Source organism: Cupressus sempervirens, chromosome 1, assembly GCF_028749045.1.
Source record: "Cupressus sempervirens isolate cs-2001-9-10 chromosome 1, ASM2874904v1, whole genome shotgun sequence".
In the NCBI taxonomy this organism is placed as follows: domain Eukaryota; kingdom Viridiplantae; phylum Streptophyta; class Pinopsida; order Cupressales; family Cupressaceae; genus Cupressus; species Cupressus sempervirens.
The window spans coordinates 329,758,056-329,782,197 of record NC_143118.1 but is presented as its reverse complement, the minus strand read 5'-3'; positions in this window follow the sequence as shown (position 1 = coordinate 329,782,197).

Below are 24,142 nucleotides of genomic sequence, written 5' to 3'. Positions count from 1 at the left end.
GGGCCAAATTGTTGAGAGAGGAAGCAAGGATCGAGTACATTAATTCATGATAATAATTTTTCAATTGCAGACCATATGATTGAACTCTCGGTAGAGTTTCAAGTGGCACTTCACACCTGCAAAATTTTGCAAGAGAACAAGGATAAGACATTAGCTCTTATTTTCAGGGGACTCTCTAAGTTTCTCTCACATTTTAGTGTCTTTTTATAAGTATGGTTTATAAATGCTTAGCATTATTGTCAAAAAGGGGGAGAGAAAGAGATATTTGTAGAGACATATGTACAGTAGAGAGACTTGTATATACAGTATGTTACTATGCCTTATATATAATGTACATTGTATAGGGGAGATATGTGCAAATGTATATACAACAAAATTACAAAGACAAATTTTGAAAAATCAAAAATTAGCATGTCACTGTACATATATTTTTGGCTAATAAGTGTTTTTTTCACTAATGCCAAAGGGGGAGATTGTTGTCATTAAGTTATGTTTTCCATTAGTGACAACACTTACTCACAATTCTGTATGGTTATCAAGTTCATCACATAGTCTCCAGTGTTTGCTAAGCATTCAATGGTTGCCAAGTAAGTTTAGCAGTTTAGTAGTTCACACCGAGCATTCTAGAGGTTACCGAGTGAAAATAGATAGTGTATAGTCTAGCAATTATCATTGAGCAGTTAGCAGTTATCGAGCTTCACAGTATTTACTGAGTCATTAGTTACTTTGATGTGAAGCTAGTATCTACCGAGTGATGGGATGAGTAATGTTTACTAAGTGCAAGCAAGGTAAACATAGTGTTTAGTTCTTACCAAGTTACACTATATCTACCGAGTCTCAAATGTTCACCGAGTTCGAAGCTACATTGAGTGACTATTATGGACTGAGCCTCTACTTCTATCGAATCCATGATAATGTTGAGTAATGTAGTGGACGTCAAGTATTAGAAGGTCACCAAGTCAGCTATTTAGAATCTGAGTTTGCATATTTGGGCCAACTTAGTAATATTTGTGTTGTGTTTTGGCTGACCTTGTTAATATGAGAATTGGAATGGTATATATGTAATGTACTATATCATGCCCAATATATGTATGTGATAATAAGTAATATTTTGAGAAGAGTGAATGCAGGTCAACAACATAATAGAGTATTCAGCAAGGTCTATAAGGAGCAATCAAGTAACATCTGTCACAAGAGGTGATTAGCATTTCAAGGATCTAATCAGCAATCAAATTTTAAGTCAGATCTATTGTTTCATCCTAATAGGTGAATCAGATTTAAATCCTTTAACAGGGTAGACTTAATAGTCTTTTCTCTAAATCTCTTAACAGAGTGCATACTTCATTGTATGTTTGTAAAACCTCTAATAAGGTGGACCTAGCAGTCCTAATTGCTTCTAATAGGGTAGATCATCAGAAGTGATCATTGTAAGCCTTAATAGGCCAACTTTATAGTATAGTATTGTAGTTTTGTGGGTATCATCCCTACCCCAGTTTTACTTTCTATTTGGAAGGTTTTTGGGTCACCAAATATTGTGTTCATGTGCTACGAATGTTTATCTTTCAATTTCTCATGCATGCAATAGTTTAGATCAATTAATGGTGAATGAATTATGTTGATTAAGTGTTGGATTTGTTAAAAAAATTTGAGGTTATTGATTCATTCCTCCCCTCTCAATAACCTAGCTAGACTTGATTATTTCCAAGACCCCTAACTTTGATAGAGAAATAAATCCATTAAAAATTAAAATTGGAAAATCAAAAGTGCACCAAAAAGATGGGCTCAGAGCTAGCTTTTTGATGACGCCTTGTTTGTGAAAAATGAAGTTTGCATTATCAAGTCACAATAAAAAAACTAATAGCTACTCCAAAAGGGCCAAAAAGGAATTGAAGAGAACATACAATGATGACTTCATCATTTTGTTTGCCTATATTTGATAACCATATAGCTATCACAGGCAAGAAAAGGCACCCTGTGACATGGTGTTGACATGGGACACTGACTGGGAATTGATTGTAATGATGACATGGTTGGGGTAGGTGGAGAGTTGCTAATTTGGCTGCCAACGTAGCTGAAGTGGTGGGGTCTATGTGTCCTTATATGGAACAATACCTATGTGTATACCACTTTCCAAAAATATGACTACATGTGATGTATGGCAGTGGCCTCATTCTTTATTTCCTTAAAAGGTGCATTTTTTTATGATGAGAAAGTACCTTTTTAAAATAACAAGGAAGCACTTTTGTTTTAAAGCAATGCATTCAAAAGGTACTCCCACTTGTTTTATTTTTTTCACTTTTTCAAAAAAAATACTTTTGGATTTATTATTTTTTTTGGAAAAATAAATCATTGTCTTGGGAAGCATGCTCAAGCGATATGGCTTGGGGTGAGTTTTTTTCTTGAGAAATCAACATCATCCAAAGTGGATATATTTTACATGGAAATGATGGTTTTTGGGTGCTTTGAGCTCAATGGTGATGTCCATTTGGGCCCAAATTCATCCAAAATGAAGGCCCCCTCTAATCCAATACAAAATCATCTACAAAAAATGAAAAATCTGAAAAACAAAACCAAACCTCTTATGAAGAGAACATGGGCATGAAAGTTTGGTGGTCTGATACCATGTTGAAGTTGAGGAAATCTTAACCAAAAAATTCCAAGAATAATTGCATTCAAGCACCTATCACATAAAGAGATAAGAAAAACTATGGAGGCTTGGATTCAAAGATCCATAGAAGAGGAAACATTCTTGATGTGCAAAAAAGGAATTGCAATTGTATTGAATGAATGAAAGTTAAAAAGAGAGACCAATCCTTATGAATGAGATCAAAACATTAAAATGTAACTAACCTAAGTTGTTGATAATAATTAATTATAAAAGAATTAATTATTATATGCCTAAAGTTTAACTTAAGTAAACTAGAGATAATAAGTGACTTAATGATTAAAATCAAAATGATTTAATTAATAAGAAAATGCCTTATTACTCTAACACAAAGTAAATAAAATCAAACCATAACACAATTCATTCATGAATTACACATATATAATGGACTCACAAAAACCCTTGGTTGAAGAGAAAATATATGGTGGGGACAATACCCATAACTCTTGACTCCTATAGAAAGAGATTCCCAATCAGAGGCTAGAAAAAATCACTTTCTAGGTGACTCACTTGGTTAAGAGTGAGTAATACATTGTAAAGTGTGTGTATAGTTCTATTAGGAACTACTATGTTAAGAAATTTTATCCCACCTATACAATGTTCACCCTCTTAAAGGATTTACAAAAATTCATAGATTGTGCTAATAAGTTTGGTTAGAGAATAGAAGATTGAGGGATTTTATAGTACCTTGTAGAAACTATTAGGATTTTTTTTTTAAGATAATAAATGACCTATATGAGCTTTTCTTCCAAAGCTTATCGAATCCCTTGTGTTCTTCTTCTTGTGACCATTACCTTAATTAGGTTTTCCAAAATCTTGATCTTGAAACTTCCTTATATCATTTGTCCTTTTCTTTCTCTTTTCAGTTGCTTCATGATTTTCCTTAGGACCAATAGTTGTTGGTTTCCTATAAGTCATATATCCTATGTACTGATAAACTATTGTTATTCAATAACTCTATTTATTTATCAATAATATACTACTATACTTGGATAGTGTATAACTATTTCCCTATTAGTTTTTCCTTCACTTCTTAATTTTGCCTTTGTCTCTATTTGATATCAATGAAAAAATAATCATCATATGTCAACAATTTCATCTTGTACAATCAAGATCTTTGTAAAAGGTTATAATCTTATCTAAGAAACCAAAGCTCATATACCAATTATTAAATGTATAGGACAAGTAAGATTAGTAGGGAGTGAATTAGTTATTAATAAAATCTTTTAAAATAATTCCTTGAATTAGATCCACAAAAATTGATCCTTAATTCTTAAGCCATTGAAATATATAAGCATATATAAGAGTGTATAAAAAGTAGAAGCTACCATTAATGATGAGACACCATATTTATGTGAAAACCTTATTGAGGGAAAAATAACAAAGAAGAATAATTCCTAGATATATAAAACAAAATTTATTATTAAAGAAACCTAGAAAGGGGTTTACCCTTATACTAGCACATCCCAAGGACTATCCAAAAAAACTCTCTTCAAAAAGGTCAACAAAGACCATTAACAACAAACTAACAAGACAATTTGTAATCCACATCAAAAATGGGTAGACAACCAATCCACCACTTAGGGAGGAGAGTGAGAGTCTACATAGTGGTTTTTCCTTTACCTATGGGAAATTGTCCAAGTAATACTTTTAATAAGGCTCCTACCACATGGTGGATCCCTCTTTGAGATAGAATCAATAATAGAAACATAGTATTGATAATGGTGTATTTAAATAGCCAAGGATTGACATAAACTAAGAGCAACAACAATCAGAGAAGAGTAGCATCTCTTTGATGCAGAAGAGAATAATCGTTCACAAAATGACCACAAGAGAATAACCACTAAAACTAAAAGCATAGGCCCTTACAATACATTAGTTTAGCTCATTTCATTTCCTCAACCATGAGAACTGCCTCTCTAGGGAGGGGTGTGAAGATGCCAATGTTAATTAGAATGGGAGGAAAGGTAGAGAGCCTCATCAGAGCCATAGCCTCATTAAACATTTAAAATATCCAATAGAATAAAAATATTTATCAAAAATGTAGGAGAGATTAGGGAGATAAACCCATACTTGTTGACTAATTAGTTTAGTAAGAGGCTTAAAGAAGCTTTTTTAATAGTAAATGATGTTCATCAAAAAAAGTAAATGTAGTAACAAAAAAACCCTTGTTATAGGGGTAAGCTCAATGTTGCCCAAGTGTAAATATGTCCATGAATTAGACACACAACAATGTAGGTCAAGAATAGAGGGATAGAAGCTACTGAATCTAAAAATTGACATACAAGATTGGCATAAATACACATTATGTGCATCTTGGCCACACACAACTACACATGATGTCTTGGCACATACCATACATCAAGATTCCTTCTTTTAGGGGATCATCAAAATAGACTTTACAATGTAGGAAAAACTATGTCCAATAGCAAAAGGTTTTGGGGGTACAACTACAATGCTAGGTCTCTATGAAGTTTTCCTAGAATGCACAACTCCACTAGAGACCCTATCACCATTATGAGCACAAGATAGATTATAGAAAAAGGTCTCTCCTGCACCTAGTGACATGAGTTAAGGTAATTTTTACAAAGAATTTAGACTCACCACATGAAAGAAGATTCACTATTAGATGGAATGTTAGAAATAAACTACAAATAGAAATAACAATTACATGAAAATATAAACAATATTAGAAAATAATAAATCACCTAGAAAAGAACACAAGACACCAAGATTTAACGTGGCTCACCCAAATCCTAGGCTACATCCACCAAACAGCAAGTCCAATATTATTACAATTTAGTGATTACAACCTAGTTACAATCTGTAATCCCTTACAGCTCAACACCGCCACAAGAACCAATTTTCACATCACACCCTATGAAACAATCCCTAACCCCAAGCCCTCTTATACAAGTATTTTTTCCACTTTAGGGTTAAAACATGTTAGGCATAAATTGGTGAATATAAGAAATAGCCAATTAGCGAATAGTAGCCAAAAAATTTGTGCCATTGGCGAATGGTGAATAGTAGACCAAAATTTTGTGCCATTGGCAAACAGTAGGCCTAAAAAAAATTTCAAAGAATTTATGAAGTTTGTACAGTATTCCCTAATCAGTCACCAAAAACTAATAATCTCCCACTTGGGGACTAATCAAACTCCACGCTACACAAAAATCTCCCACTTGGAGGTTGATCCTATAGCAATACTGCTACCACATGGGGCTACCACTGGATTAAACCACCCTAGACTTTGTTGTTCTTTTATTCTTGTTCAGTCTAGAAGACCAATCGAAGCTGAAGAGGGATTCAGCTTCTCCCTTATCATGACCTTTATAAACATATCTACTAGATTTTCATCTGTATGTATCTTATCCAGCTTTAACTATCCATCATCCTAAACTGATCGAATAAAATTGTACTGCAACTATATGTGTTTTATCTTTGAATGAAAAGCTGAATTTTTTGCAAGATGAATGATACTCTCGCTATTTGTAAACAAATAATTATTCCTCTCAAGGTGTCCCAATTCTTCCAAGAAGAACTGAATCCATATCATCTCCTTGGCTTCCTATATAGCAACAACATACTCTACTTTTGTAGTGGATAAAGCATTAACCTACTGTAACCTAGAAACCCAGCTCACGACTGCCCCACCAACAGGAAATACATAACCTTTAGTACTCCGTTAGGTATCAATATCCCCTCCCAAATCTAAGTCAACATAGCCCTATAAATTAGTATTACAGCCTCCAAAGTGTAAACACTTATTGGATGTACCTCTCAAATATTTGAGAATCCAGTTGACTACATTCCAATGCTCAATTCCTAGATGACTCATATACTTGCTAAAGACTCCCACTGCATGTGCAATATCTGGCCTTGTACATACCATAACATACATCAAGCTTCCTATAACTGAAGTATGGGGTACCTTGGACATGTTATCCTCCTCTTCTTGTGTCTTTGGACACATCTCCTTAGTCAACTTCAAATGACTAGGTAAAGGTGTATTGGTAGCTTTAGCATTTTCCATAGAGAAATGTTGCAACACCTTCTCAACCTAATCAGCCTAAGATAGCATCAATTTTTCATTCTTCCTATATGTATAAATCTTCATACCAAGGATTTTTTTTGCTACCCCTAAATCCTTTATAGAAAATGCATGTGGTAACTGGCATTTCAACCCCTTAATGAGATCCATGTTAGACCCAGCTACAAGCATATTGTCAACATATAAACATAAAATAATGTATCTATCATCATGCAACCTCTTAAAATAAACAAAATTATATGAATGACACCTACTATATCCATGCTCATGCATATAACTATCAAATTTTAGATACCATTGCCGAGGTGCTTGCTTCAAGCCATATAAACTTTTCTTCAATTTGCACACTAAGTTCTCCTTACCTTTGACATCAAATCCCTATGGTTGTGCCATATATATTTCTTCATTCAAATCACCATCAAGGAAGTTGTTTTAAAATCAAGCTGCTCCAAATACAAATCTTCAGTAGCTGCAATACTTAAAATAGTGCGAATAGAAGTCATTTTAACAACATGAGAGAATATCTCATCAAAATCAATGCTTTTTTCATGCAAAATATTTTTCAACTAACCTAGCTTTAAATATTTTCTTACCTGCACCCTCCTCTTTCAACCTATAAACCCACTTATTTTGTAAAACCCTTGTAACTACAAGCAATTTGCATAAATTCCAAGTCTTATTTTTCAGCAAAGAGTCCATTTCAACTTTCATTGTAGACTCCCACTAAATTTTAGTATCCACCTACACAACTTCATCATAACATTTAGGTTCACTGGCATCAATAAGTAAAATAGAATACAAGGAAGAAGAAAATATTTTTGGAGGTCTAATTAGTTGTGTTGACCGTCTAACATTCATTGGTGTGTGTGGTATTCATTGTTATGATTATTGCACATCATGAGGAATTGTTGGAACATCATCTTTTGGAGTAATTTGTTCAGTAGGGTGAGGTGTCTTGACATACTTTGACAATCATGGTTTTGCTCTACTTTCCTCATTAGGTCTGTCAACTTCTGAATCACTATGTACTTTTCTATTAGGTAATTAAATATTTCTTTCATGTAATTAATTGTACTTTTCTTTCATGTACACTAATCTTAGAATCAGAATGTGTCTCAACTTCAGTCTACAACTTGGCACCTAACTATAGCTCGGTGCTTGAATGCAACTCAACATTCATTGTATGTTACTCAGCAGTCACTAAAACTTGTTGTTGATTTGCAACTTGATTTACAACATCTTCATCAATATGCATACCTTCATAAAAGTATACAAAAGATTTTTATTCCTTTAGTTCCTTCACAGGTTAAGCCTCATGTACCTTTGTATATTAATCAAACTTCACATTTGCATTTTTCACAACTTTGTTAGTGTTAGAATTTAAATGCTTATAAGTTTTACTTCTTGTGGAATAGCCAAGGAACATACCTTCTTCACTTTTAGCATCTAATTTACCATTCATTCAATCTTGAAAAATATAGCACTTGCTTCCAAATACCTAAAAATATTTTACATTGGGTGAATATCCATAGCATAATTCAAAAGGTGTTGAATCAGTACCTTTCTTGACTTACACAAGGTTCAAGGTATAGATAGCTATACTTACAGCCTCTCTCTAGTATTTCAAAGCAACATTTTTCTCCATCCTAAGTGTCCCAATATAGTCCATTGCAAATCTATTCCTCCTTTCAACAATTCCATTTTGTGGAGGGGTCCTAGGTGTAGATGTTTGTCTTTTGATTCCTATATCATTACAAAACATCTCAAACTCATTTGATGTAAACTATCCTCCTCTGTTAGATCTTAAACATTTTAGGCTTTTACCTGTGACCTTCTCAACTCTTAATAAGTAACACTTAAAAATTTGAATATCATCAAATTTTTATTTTAGAAACATAACTATCATCATCCTAGAATAATCATCAACTAATAGAATAATGTACTCGTCACCTTTGTAGCTTTTCATATTGATTTGTCCATACAAGTCAATATGAAAAATTTCAAGAATTTCTTTAGATGTGTGGATCTTACTCTTAAAATTATATTTTTTCATCTTGCCTAACTAACATTGTTTGGATATTATATTGTCAGGTTTCTTCAATTTAGCCAAACTTCTGACTCTCCTCGTGTTACTAATACTAACCAAGTTATCAAAATTAACATCACATATCCTCTTGTTCCATAGCCACACATCATCAAATTCTACAACATGATAAGTAGCATCATTCATATCAAGATAAAATAGATTTCCTCTAGTTTGATCACCTTTCCCAATTATTTTCCCACCGATGTCATAGATCTTAGCTATCTTGTTCTCAAACTCAACCTTGCAACCTGAACTATTCAATTATGACACACTCAAAAAATTATAGTTAAGTCCTTCAAACTAATAGGCATTGTCACACAAAATCTTTTCTATGAGTTTGATAGATCCTTTTTGTTTTATCAGACAAGGTGCATAATTACCAAACCTTACACTATTTCCATCATAATAATTCAAGCCAATGAACTTACTTTTATCTCTAGTCATGTGATGTGAATACCCAATATCAATTATCTATCTGTAACTCTTGTTCACGTAAGACACTAGTATAGTTGCATCATCCTTGTTAGAATCATCCTTCATTGCAATATACACCACTTCATCATCATGATCATCAAATCCATCTTTGGTTTCCTCCTTTGTAATCTAGCAAGACTTCTTTCCTTTCTCTTTGTAATCTTTTTTGTTTCCATCTCTTTTACTTTTTTATTTTTCTTCACTTCTATTATTTTTGTTCTTTGGATATCTAGCAGCAATATGGCAACCTCATTACAATTAAAGCACATGATAGGTAACTTACCTTTGAATTTGCCTTTGCCTCTATGAAATCTCCTTCCTAGCAATGCTTCAAGTTGTTCTACATCCTCCTCATCTATGTCACTGTTACTAGAAACATATTTGAATTTTTCTTCTTCTCCTTAGGTTCCTTTAATGATAGCTTAGCTTTAAAAGCAAATTCAACATTGTCAGGTTTGAAATTATCAAAATTAGAGAGCTCAAAGGTAGTAATCCTACCTACCAAACCTTCTAGAGTCAAATTTGAACCTGGTATACATCTTAGTTCTTGTATGGAAGAAACTCTAATAGCATATATGGGTAGTGCTGTTCTTAGTACTTTACTTAATATAGTATCATCATCAATAATATCATTAGCTCCTTTTATAGAATTAACAATATCTTTTATTCTAGAGCAATATTGAGAAACATTCTCACCTTCTTGCATCCTCATATCATTGAACTTACATCGAAGACTTTTAGATTTGGCTCTTAAGACATTTATGTCTCCTCCATAAATGGTGCATAGAGTATCCCACATCTTCTTTGCACAATCACAATCCTTGATTGCATCAAACTCAACATAACTTAGGGCAAAGGTAATCTCCAACATTGCCTCACTTTGTTCTTTTTTAGATCATCAACAGTTAGGGTTCTAGCAAGATCAACATGCTCAGTAATGATGGTATAATGTGCATGGTCTCCAAGACCTCCTAGATGTAGCTTCATTAGACTTTTCCTTCTAGGGAAGTTCTCTTTGTTAAGCTTGGGTACCTCTCTTTTGACATCTTGATCTTTTGCTTCTAGTACCTTCAAACTAGTCCTCTTAAATCAATGGCTCTAATATCAATTGTTGTAATTATTTAGAATAACTAAGAAGGGGATGAATTAGTTATCCAAGGTCTAAATGTACAAATAAAACTTTTCACTACTTAGTGAAGCCATATCCATAAAACCTTATTATGCATGCATCCATTAGATCATAAACCTCTTAAACTTTTTAGGTTACTGTCTTAGGTCAAAACAACTTTGCAAAAATGTAAACATGAAACATTACTGATTCAATAACACATTTGACACATGGATTTTACATGGAAACCCAATTTGGAAAAAACTACCAAGTTCTCACTCTTTTAAAGTGATGCCCTATGAAAGGCCAACCCTATTAAAGCTTACAATACACATTTTTAAATGTGACCTAGTTAGAAGATTTCAATCACCTTATTGGGAGTGAGCCTTGTTAGAGGACTTTAAATCATTCACTTGAATGTAACCTAGTTAAATGATTTACAAATGACTGTTAGGTCAACCTTAATCCAAAGGATTTACTCTAGATTGATACAATGATTAGAAAGTAAAAGTAAGGCTTGACTAGATAACAAATTACAACTCACTTGTAGATTATAGATATTTGTTTCAGTCCTCCATTCTACTTGGCTTTTACACACTTCAGCTCTGATAGCTTGTTCACCCTTCAAGCATTCATACTCTTAAACCTTCTTGTTTTGCATGCCAATTTCAACATCTTCTATTCGGCCATCGAATGAAGCAAATACCCTAGACTTCTTGTCTTCCTTAGGTCATCATGCATGATAACCTTTGCTTCTAACCAGCCCACTCTATAAATAGAGATTTAAGATCTTTTGTCGATTAACCTTAATTGTCCAATTTAGGGTTAGGTAGGATTAGGTAGGATACAATGAATCTACCCACTTTTCCATTTGGTTCCTCTAGAAACTTCTTCTTCAATCTTCTTTGAATTTGCCACAAAATATTTTACCTTGAATTATGTGCCACTAGCTCATCATAGTTATCTTCCACATGCTTCACACAATTGAAGAAAATAAAATAGTCAGCTGAAATTTATCAAATCTATGATTTAACATGAATACAGGCACTTGTACACTCGAAAGTGTTCCACTCTAAACCCTTCTATCCAAACGATTCCATGAGTTTGGAATGCTTGGATGCCGGCTTAGAGCTCCCTATCCATGGAGTGCAAGAGAGTATATTTCAAGAATAAGAAGGCTCTCATATGAGCCTTAGAGATACTCTTCTTGCTAGTAAACCATGCAATGGGAGGTTCCAAAGACAAGATGCAAGAATGCAAATGTCCCAAGGAGTTCCTCAAGAATGCAATGCAACTAAAGATTAAACTAGAATGAATATAAAAAATGCAGCTATTCTAAGCATGGATGAGAGTGTTACTATCCAACTATTAGATTATATGATCTAAGCTACATGTAAAAATAAAAGCTAAGCTAAGCTAGAATGCCATGAATGAGAGAATGTAGACAAGGAAGAGAAGTTCTCCACAAAGCTCCAAATAAAACCTGTTAGAAAACTTGCAGCATAACAATGTTCAAAAGATGGATTATGGATGGGGAAAGCTCTCTCCCTTTTAAAGATGTATGGACGGTAGAGATCAAGATGAAGATGGTGGATGATCAACGGTGGAATTTGAAAAGAGGAGTGATCCATGTGCACACACAAATCAACTAATAGAATATAAGTTGACTTGTCATATAAGACAAAAGTCACAAAGCCTTTTCTTTTAATTGCAAAATAGAAAAAAGACTTTATGTGTGCACTTTAAGTGGGTTATAAGAATGGGGTCTTTTATTTAAAAAAGGGGACATGTTCTTTTAATCAAATAATGAACTTAGGATAGCATAGTCAAACTATAGGTTATAATCAAATAAATTGATTATTAGCAATTTGGTCTAGGTAAATGATTAAACTAATTTAGCCAAAATGCTAAGAAGGGGGCTAATAGTCTAGATGAACATTTTTAGGTGATTACATTTGCCCCTCTTTGACTAATGCGTGATCGATCTGGGAACACATTATGTCAAAAAAAATAGAAAGCCAAGTAGGCGGTGATAGATATAGATATCTGATTTTGAAGAACGAAATGTAGAAAAAGATAGCAAGTCCTAAATGTACAGCCTAATAGCGGTAGTACTGAACACTAGGAAGATGATGTTAGAATTCAAGAAGAATGCTAACACTTAGCAAAGTAGATAGATTGAGAACAAGTGAGAAGATCAAACAAATGCTCCTAAGCAGTGATAGAGTATTTCTGCCCCCTCGGGATCGAAATTGAAATGAGGTAAGGGGATGCAAAAATTGGCTAGAAATGAGAAAAATAGAATATAGCAATGTCCAAGATGACAGATAGATGATTAGAACCCAAGAATGACTATAAGAAACTGATAAAATGCCCCAGTTTGACTAGAGTTGACCTTGAAGGATATAGCATAACATTAGGTCAAATCTAGTAGAAAGATGATTTAGATGTGAAACAGTGAATTGAAGTAGATATGAAGTATGGAAATGATGAAGACATGAATAAATGAAGATGCCCCAATGATGATTCGGAGATTAGACCTCAAAAGGTCAGCTAACTGCTTAGAAGAAAGTAGAATTTTAAAAGACAATTTTGACCATCAAGATGAACTCGAATTTGGATTTCGATCCCGAAAATGAATCTAGGACGTCAAAATTATTTAAGAGGTCAAAAATTTAGATAATGTGATGACAAGATAGAAAAGAGATGAAGCGAAAGATTAAGAAGGTGAAAAGACATGAACAAGAAGAAAGTAAAGAAATATATGAAAGGAGTTAGCTGATATGTCCACAAAAAGATGAAGAGAGAGCTCTCCCCATATGCAAGAATGCAAGACTAAGCTAGAAAATGAACTTAAAATGCAAGCTAATATGCAAAGTGGTCTACCAGCAAGAAGCGCATAACATTTAGACTCTTAATTTCATCATTGAGCATTTATTAGGGACATCATGAGATCATACAACCATCACTAGTATAACTATGAGGATATGAATATGATCGATATCAAATAGGTATGTGGAAATCCAATCTAAGCATCAGAGACATGTAAGTCAAGATAATTACGTGATTAGATTCCCTAAGTTTAATTTAGCAAGATTACACCTATATCAAGGCATAAGCGCCAGGATAAACCCTGAGTGCGGTCTTGCAAAACAGTCAAGGATGATACATTTGTAAGTCAACGTGTTGAATAGGACCAGCATAAATGCTTACAACACTATAGAAAAACAAAAGTATACCCACAAGCAGAAATCAAGAAAATATGTCCCATGCCCCCAGTCTTCTAGTCAATGACATCCTTGAAAGACTATTAGGGAGGGAACACATGGCAAAGAAATCATCATAGATAGCACACAAAGTAGATAAATGTCAGCATAGCTCTGTCGTTTAAGTGTTAAAGTGTGTGTGTGTAAGTCACTTGGCCATTTCTTCAAGACTTGATTTTGATAGTGAGAAATATCACAACATCGGAGACCGTAGGTAAACTATCTGAAAAGTGTTGAAAAACACTTGATGTCAAGGTGGGGGAAGTGTTGAGAAACACTATTTTGTGAGTTATCAAAGAAACCCTAATGCACAAGAATACCTCAATAGGCTAAGCAGTTGTGCCCCCAAGATAAATGTGTAGCAAAGTGGATGATTGAGATTGATAGACATAGGTGCAAGGGTTTCAAGTAGCACCTGTTTCTAGGTTTTCACCACTTGACAGATTTTTTCAGGACTTTTTCTAATTTTTTTGTATTTTTGTATTTTTTATTTTTTTTTGGTGATACATCAAAGTGCCTATTGCTAGGTTTTCACCAAGAAGATCTTTTTTTCAGGACATTTTCTGATTTTTAGGATTTTTTTTAGCATCATATATGATTTTTTGGATTTTTTAGAATAATTTAGAGATCACTAGTTCTCAAGCAAGATCACATCATTTTCTCCCAATGTCTAGCAAGGTATAGGATATGATGGAGCAACAAGCTAGTGGATAAGCAAAGATGGATGAAAAAAAGAGTATGAAGCAAGTGAAAGTGATCCTCAAGGACTGACTCCTCAAGAGTACCCAAGCTAGGGAAAGAGGTGAAATAGTCATATGAAGCATGTTTTGGATAAGCAATGGAAGTAATGAGAAAGATAGCATGTAGGATAAGCAATGAAGCCAACAAGTGAGATAGCATGAAGTGTGTAGTCCAAAAGAGTAGCCATGTCAAGAGATCTATGATAACCATGTTTCATTTATTATGATCAAGACCAAGGGGTCAACTAGATAGGATAGCGATGAGATAGAGCAATAAATAAAGCTCAAGATGGAGGCTATGAGGGAATGAGAAAGCACAAATAGAAAATCTGGTGGATAAGATAGCCAATATGCAAAGATAGCTCAACATTGTCAAGATCAAAGAGAGAAGAGGGGATAGATGGATGATGGAAGCATTACGCATGATGCCTGTTTGCTAGGTTTTCATCATGGTACTTATCCAAGGTGCCACAAGAAGTAGTTTTCACCATAGGATGGATTTATTTCTCTTTACTTTTGCTACCAAGGTGCCACAAGAAGTGGTTTTCACCAAGGCACATTTTCATTTTTTTTTTCTTTTTTTGTATTTTTTCTTCTTTTTTTTCTTGAATTTTTAGAAAGAGCTCAAGCTGTTTGAATGTGGATAGTGCTCCTATAGGAAAGATAAGTCATGATAAGCCAAGACCATAGAAAGGTATGCTCAAAGATGTTGATAGGGTGATGAAAGAGAAATGGTAGTAGGAAGAGTATATGGAGGATAAGAGTGCATGTATAGAAAGTAAGTGTAAGCTTTAGAGGATTTCATGAGGGTAGCTGAAATATTGGACAAGATCAACATTGACACACACCTTGAAGGGTATTGGAACAATGGAGGAATCATGGATGAAATAGCTTGAGATTTAGATGTATGAGGTGGTAGAATAGATTTGGAAAAAAGTGGAGTGGAAGGCTTTGGAATATTTTTAGAAAGATTTTTGGAAGAAGATGGAATGGAAGCCTTTGGAAGCTTGAATGTCAACTTTGAAGTATTTTCAATATTCAAGTCTTTTAAAAGAGACTTGGGAATCCATATAGCTTTAGATTTTCCTTCGGATACTTCAAAACACATTTCTTCAATAATGGGTTTAGGAACCCATATTTTCTTTGATTTAGCTTTTTTAATAGTGGACCTTTGCGGTCTCTTTTGTGCTTTCTCCTTCTTAGCATTCACATGTCGATTAGATGGGACATAGTGATCTTCATTTTTCAATGGATTCTTATGTTTATTCTCACTTCCAAAGGAATTGGGATTTGTGGATGAATAAGGATGATATGACTGGTTTAGATGTATAGATTGGTGAAAAGTCATCAAGGATGAGTGTCTTTGTTGATCTTGAGGTATGATGGGAGAGCTAGGAGTGGAAAGTGTAGGAGATGAAGGAACATAAGGCCCCAAAATGGATGGAAGGTTTGAATGTTGTAGCTTAGATGGATAAGGACCAAGGATAGATTTAGAAGATGCAAAGGGATAGTGGGAAGGGATATCAACATCTTTAGAATGAGCAACATGGTCAAAGCCATCAATATACTCATGAGTACCTTTGATAGGAACAACATTTTTAATAGTAGCACTTGAAGCTTGAGCACAATTTTGAAGTGGATATGGAGAAGTAGAACATGAGGGGATGCTTTGATCTTGACAAGCAGCCTTGGATAGCATATGAAGAGAACTTTTCTCATAATTTTCAGTAAGCTCAAGGGAGATAATGGAAGTGGTATCTTCATCATACTTAGGAGGTGGACAAGATATAGAATATGGAGGGGAAAAATCTTGAAAGCGATGAAAGGGTGCTTGATCTTGATCTGTCTTGACATTTATAGATTTTTCTTTTTGAGAGTCCTCTTGACATGGAGCCACTTCTAAGGACAAGGGAGAATGAAGAGTGAATGGAGTAGTGCATGAAGGTTGAGGATGTTTAGGATTAGTAGCATGGAAAAGGTTTGCAGCCAAATGAAGGTTAGCTTGAGTTTCTTTTAGAGATAGCCCTTGAGGATACATGTAGTCAATTTGGAAAGCATTAGGTTCTTTATTTGATGGAGGCATGTTGGAAAGCTTTGAAGTGTTGGGAGATGCATGAGTGTTGGAAGAAGTGGAAGATGTAATAGAGCTGCTACTAGACATAGGTTCATTAATGTAATCTTGCTCAAGAAAAGTATCCTCATCACATGAGTCACTAGAAGTTCCAATAATTCCATTATCCATAAGATCTTGGATTTTATGTTTTAGCTCAATGCAATCTGAAGTAGCATGGTCATTAGATTGATGATAGGCACAATAGGTATCCAAGAACGGATTTCCATAGGAGCTATACTTAGGCAACATGATGAGCTTATTGCTAAGAAGTTTTTGCAAAGTGTCATCATAAGAATCTTCCAAGGGAGCAAAAGTTCTATTAGAAGTATGTCTAGGATCTTCTTGTTGTTTCTCAAGTGAATAGAATGCGTTCATGTCTTCATCATTATCTTCATCAAAGATAGGTCCATCATGAAATTTTGGCATAGCCTCAAGTGCTTGTTCTCTACAAAGGTCTTTAGATCTAGAAGATGAAGACATTTGATGTCTTGAAGTAGAGCATGTAGACCTAGAAGAAGAGGATGACCTCAAAGAAGGTGACTTACATGCATGTAAAGACCTTAAGGAAGATTCATGTAATGATGCAATCTTCTCCTCCAACCTTTTCTCAAGTTTAGACTTCATTTCTATCATGCGCTTAGAGAGATGAAGGTAAGAAAGATCATTTGTCTCTTCTAGTTCTTTGTATTGCACATATAGATCTTGAAACTCTTTAGTGACATGGAGGATATCACGATCATCTAGATTTGGCTGAGATTTGATAGCACAAGATTTGAATGCCATAGTGGTAGATAGATAATCAAGCATGAAGGAGACTAGAGGAAGCTAACAAGGTGACACAAGATAGCTTGATGTCCAAACTAGAGAGGTAGATTATTCACTTGCCAAGATAGTAGAGAGAGATTAAAGCGACTTGTCAAACAATATGTCCAAGAAACTTACGACATGAATGACTCAAGTCAATAGCTAGGCAAGATGCCCAAATAGCCAAATAAATAGAGCAAGCAGGGTGACAAGTGAACAACTTTCCCAACCCAAGAGTGTAGTCAAGAAATCAAGGAAACCATTTCAGCAAAAGGATAACTAGCAAGCAAACATAGACCATGAAGATAGATAGACCAAGAGTACTAAGACCAAAGAGCCACTTTGAGCATGTTTAAGCACTAGAGACATAACAAATCATAACCAAATGATGAAACCCCCCTTAGTAAGTAACACAAGAAAATATTTGCACTTGACATTTTGACTTGATTGATAAAGTTTGACAATAGTTGATAGCATAGCAAGTTTGATGTTCAAAAGCAATTTCTTTCCAAGCAAGATAGTGACACATGGAGTAGTCTTCAAACAATCAAGCAAGGGACAAAGAAACCTTGCATGATACAAGCATATGTGACGTCTCAAAAGAATTCCCTAGAATTATCGTCATGTGTATGTTCAAAAGATTTTCACAAGTATAGCACATTCGAGAACACATCAAGCAATATCTACCTAGAAGTCATGGTTCATTACTCAATAACTTGGCCCACGCTTGATGCTCCTTTGCCTCACACCAAGTGGTTTCCCACAAGAGATATTGACTTTTTCATGAAAATGCCATAAGCATAACCAAGGGAACACATATGGTGAGTGTAAATCTTGGGGTGATCCGGGTAGTCCACTAGGATCAATCCTTGCACCAAGAAGTTGAGCGGCTAAAAAAGGTAGTTACTAACTTAGGGTGTTTAGATAGGGCATCCGTTCATAGTGTTCCTCTTGCTCCCAATTACGGGACACCTCACCTTGCGATGAGTAACCGATCTCGCGATCACAAGAGTACCTTAAGCATTCTTGCCTAGTGATCTCCCTATGGTCGAAATCCCATAAGTGATCACACTAGACGAAGATAAACACTACGTCTACCAAGGTTTTGTGTCCTTGATAGCCTTGAGTTTATAGTGGGTTGGAAGAGCCAGGTAATCGGCTTGTTCCCACTTGGGTCGTTCCTCTCAGGTTGTCCGAGAGCAGGCCCTCTAAAGGATTCTAAATTACACAAAGAGTGGATCAACTTTTGAAAGTCAAGATTTCTGATTCACCACAAGGGTGAAGAGCATACTCTCCTATTCCAATCATTTTCTCCCAAACACACCAAGAAGATTCAATTGCCTCTTACTCTTGAAACCAAATGGTAAGTCAAGATTTCTGATTCACCACAAGGGTGAAGAGCATACTCTCCTATCACCAAAAGATCCCAATTGTAAGTTTTAATGTGCCTAAAAATAAACAACTAGTATATGCCACACATGAAAACTAAAAAGAAAGAAATTTTGAGTTTTTATGCTTTGGGCAGCCCTGCAAACAATGTTAGTAGCCCTTGCGCATTTGAAGCTTTGACATGCGTTCTTTTTATGCAATGTTTCAATTTTTTTCACAAGGATGGCAACCTGAAATCACAACTTGTTAGCAACAAAAGTTAGTGTGAAATAACATAAAAATCTGCAATAAAAATTGGTGAGTTGCTTCAAAAATCTAATTTATCCTCCAACCAAGTACATGCAAAGAAAGTGCAAGTTAATCACAAATGCTTTCATTTTTACTCTTTGGTTTTGACCTAGTCAACAAGATTGGACTTTTTTGCTATGATTTCGTATCCAAAAATGAAAATGAAAAGAAGAGACCCCTGTTAAAAATTAGAGAGCTTTCCAAAAATGCAAGAAATTTTAAAAAATCTCTTCATTTGCTCCCTAGAGATTGATTTTGTCAAAACATGCCAAATTTATCAAATCGAGTTTTTGATCCTTAATACAATCTCAAAATTCAAAATACAAAGAAAGAACCCCCATTAGAATTGAAAAAAATTTCTAAAAATGTAAGTTTTTAAAAAAAAATCGCTGATTTGCGATCAAAAACGGCTTTTTATGAAAAACTAAGAAAAACTCATAACTCCCGAAAATCATGTCAAAATGCTCTGCAAATTGGACTGAAACATTTTAAGCATATATCAAACTTGCAAAAAAAATTTCAGAACCAAAATCCAAGCGGTTTAAAAGATATGATCAAATCTTTAAACCAACTAGATTTTTGGCCTTCAAACCAATCTACTTATGGGTTGGCCTTAAAACCAAACTGATAATTCTACAAAAGCACTTGATTAGATCCAATATGCTGCTGTAAAAAACCAAAGATAAAAAAAGAAAGCAAATGGAGCTAAAACTTGATTCAAGCCCCACGGTGGGCGCCAAAAATGTACACTCGAAAGTGTTCCACTCTAAACCCTTCTATCCAAACGATTCCATGAGTTTGGAATGCTTGGATGCCGGCTTAGAGCTCCCTATCCATGGAGTGCAAGAGAGTATATTTCAAGAATAAGAAGGCTCTCATATGAGCCTTAGAGATACTCTTCTTGCTAGTAAACCATGCAATGGGAGGTTCCAAAGACAAGATGCAAGAATGCAAATGTCCCAAGGAGTTCCTCAAGAATGCAATGCAACTAAAGATTAAACTAGAATGAATATAAAAAATGCAGCTATTCTAAGCATGGATGAGAGTGTTACTATCCAACTATTAGATTATATGATCTAAGCTACATGTAAAAATAAAAGCTAAGCTAAGCTAGAATGCCATGAATGAGAGAATGTAGACAAGGAAGAGAAGTTCTCCACAAAGCTCCAAATAAAACCTGTTAGAAAACTTGCAGCATAACAATGTTCAAAAGATGGATTATGGATGGGGAAAGCTCTCTCCCTTTTAAAGATGTATGGACGGTAGAGATCAAGATGAAGATGGTGGATGATCAACGGTGGAATTTGAAAAGAGGAGTGATCCATGTGCACACACAAATCAACTAATAGAATATAAGTTGACTTGTCATATAAGACAAAAGTCACAAAGCCTTTTCTTTTAATTGCAAAATAGAAAAAAGACTTTATGTGTGCACTTTAAGTGGGTTATAAGAATGGGGTCTTTTATTTAAAAAAGGGGACATGTTCTTTTAATCAAATAATGAACTTAGGATAGCATAGTCAAACTATAGGTTATAATCAAATAAATTGATTATTAGCAATTTGGTCTAGGTAAATGATTAAACTAATTTAGCCAAAATGCTAAGAAGGGGGCTAATAGTCTAGATGAACATTTTTAGGTGATTACAGCACTTAGCCTCAATATGTTGTTACTTGGCTTCCATATTGTTCTTTCACTCATCTTCCACTAGTTAACCTAGCAAACACTAAAGTTTACTGATGCTCGACATCAACTAAAATTTACTCAGCTTACACTATATTCACTTGGCTCTTCACTTTTCTCAGCTCCTACTAATTTTCTATTTGTCTTGCACTAACTTTGCTTGGCACCTATAGTCCACTCAGTCAAGCTTGGTAGACTCAATTCTTCTTACTTGTTCTTCTAGACTTAATCAGTGTATCTATCCTTTGTAGCCTTAAGTAAATAAACAATACACTATATTATCATTGTCTTAACTAATCTTTGTACTCCATTTTCATACCATAACTCAACCTTTCCTCTAGGTACTCTTGTAATCACATTTGATCAAATCCTCTTCATCAATCAAACAAATGATAGTACTCACATAAACTAAGTAGTTCTCTTACCAAAAAATAGCAGGTTTGACATCAGTGACAAAACAATGATTGAAACACATTTTCATACTTGTATCAATCTTTTCTCAACACATAAAACAACAATTTTTGTTCTTAGGGAAAACCTTTGATCAGAGGGAAAACCCTTTGTGGGAATGGTATAGTTGATCCCTAAGTCATGTTTCCTATTAGTGTCAAACACTTAGTCATTCACTAGGAAAGATTATTCAGTAATCACTACAACCGATTCTTCCTATATAGGTCAGGCTTAGTATTGAGTACTTGTATATACTTCAAGACATGTGTCAAGTAGTATTTATTGCCAAGCAAGTTAGAGTTGGATGAGTACTCTAGTGATTGGTGATTTTGTGAAAGATAGTTGTTGACACTGAGTGATACAGAGACCAAGTAATTTAGTTCATCTTGGGCATAGTTAAGGTTGAAGGACAACATGATGAAATAGTTTAAGTGTGAGTGTGATGTAAGTGTCAAGTAACAAAGTTTCACATTTTTGTTTGGAACGACACTAAATCTTATGTTAACCATTTTTATCAAGCTAGAAGCATATTTTTTAGATTGAGGAGGTAATCAAGGAGGTGATTATGTATTCAATGGAATATCATTATCCCTATCTGAGGGAATCCACCAATTAGAAAAATGCAAGGACTAAGGAGAAAAAGAAATGAATCTAGATCATTGATTTGGATCTAGAAGGTTCACCCAGAGATCTATTTAAGGAGGGTCTATGACCTAGTTCATGTGTGTGAGTGCATGTGAGTATGTATGAATGAAGATTTTGATTACATGCAAAGTGTTGGAGGTGAATCAGAGTGCTGAGATAGTAAAGACTAAGCAATGCACTGAACAGTTTGAGCATAGGCAAAGAAGATCAATCATAGTAAGGTAATATTATATTGCATAGAAGAGATTGGATATCAAGCATTGAAGTGCTAACTAAAGGGTCTGGTATTGGACATTCTAATGGGTGCTTCAGGGTTTAAATCTCTTAACAAAGTAGCTTTAACAAGATTTTATAAATCTCCTAATAGAGTAATCACTTAATTGTGATGTAAAAATCCTTTAACCAAGGTAGAACCTAGTAGTTCTTTTAGCCTTAAACAAGGAAAACCCCTCATAGGATAGATCATCAGAAGTGATCAATCATTGTAGCCTTAATAGGTGCAACTTTATTGCTATTAGGAAAGATCATTGAGAATCAAAAGGTTGATTTTCAACTTGCATATGAAAAATTCAAGGCTACAAAGGAGACATTAAGGCAATCCATAACAAGAAGGAAAGAGATGAAAATACAACAAAATGAGACCCAATACAAAGAAGAGATTGTAGAAGAACTATTTGATGAAGGAAGTTGAAATAAATCTAATGTGGTAGTAGTAAATCTGTTGAAGGGGAACAATATCTTGAATGAAGAAGTCATAGCATTGAAAAGAAAACATGAGATGCAAGCAATGAGGCTATGTGAAGTGATCAAACAAAAGAAAAAGGCTAAGGAAGATAAAGCAAAGGCTGAAGTTGACACGGCAATGGTTGATGACTTGGAAGAGATAGTTGGTTATAAGACTTGATTAAAGGATCAAAGAAGTATAGAAGCTGACCCATAATCAGTTTGACATGATTAATCAATTGCTAAGTCCAAAACATGATATTACAAGAAAGAAGATAGAGATTGGAAATCTAAAATCCTAAGAATGAAAAATTGGTGAATGAGTTGAAAGTTGAAAAGGAATTTGTAGAGAGGTTGAACAAACTTAAAGAGGCTATAAGATTTCTTAACGAATAGATGAATGAACCGAGGAGACCCCTTGACACCTCTCGACTAGGATATGTTGAGTTCTTATCAATTATTGAGAAAGGAGAATCAACAAAGAAAGGAGAACAAAGGAATGTGAATGGAAAAGAAAACAAAAAGAAGCACACATGCTATCACTATGGAAAACTAGGCCATATAAAAAATGTTTGTAGGAGAAATATTGGTAAGTCAAACCCTAAAAAAAAATTCAATGGTTATTGTTTCACTTGCAACAAACAAGGTCATCAAGCATATGAGTGTAGATCAAAGGCAATAAGACACCAACTACTTCTAGATTTGATGGTTATTGTTATACATGTAAGAAATATGGTCATAAGGCATAAGATTTTAGATCTAAAGAAAAGAACAATTAGACACCTAAAGGTCAAGGCAAAGTACCTAAGAAAGGTAATACCATAAACTAGGACTACAATGCTTGGGTAAATTGTCAATATTGTGAAAAGCATGGACACATTTCATAAAATTGTGGAAGGATACATCTCAAAGGAAGATTTGGGAACTAAAGAAATTTTGGGTCAATATGTTTCAACTATCAAAAGGTTGGTCATTTAAGAAAGGATTGGATGAACCAAGCACTAGCACCAAATGTTGAGGAAAAAAATGAAAAGACAAAGGTCAATACTGAAGACATAAGGAATGAAATGAATCAAACTTGGAGGAAGAAGTTAGATGGAGGTTGTAGTACAAATGGAGAAGTTGTGATCACCGAATCCAATGGATTAGGTGATTTCCCCACTTCAAATTAAGTAATAAGGTGTGTATGGAACTATGTTTCAAATTGCTACATCATACATTAGTTCCTAATACTACATGTATAAAAGTCCAAATATCCATAATGATAGATGCATAAGGACATAAGTTAATGATTGAGCTAACATGGATTGTGGTACCAATTTTAAAATTTGGTAGAGACCAAGTGCTAGTTTTGAATGTCAGTATGATCTGAGTCATGATACTGACTGAGAGAAGTTAAATGGAGAGGGAGGGAGGGAGAGAGAGAGAGAGAGAAGTTTCATTGAATAAGCCAAGATAAATTTTATGCACCCAATATGCACCTAATAATCCTACAGAGCATTGAATGGATATTCAATTTGACTATTTAAACCTATACAATGAATATTGAAGTTCATTTTAACTCACCAAGTCTTTTCATTTATAGAGCAAAGAATTTAGGTGAATGCAAAATGATTTGTATGAAGATTTTAAGGATTCAAGTGCATGTCATCAT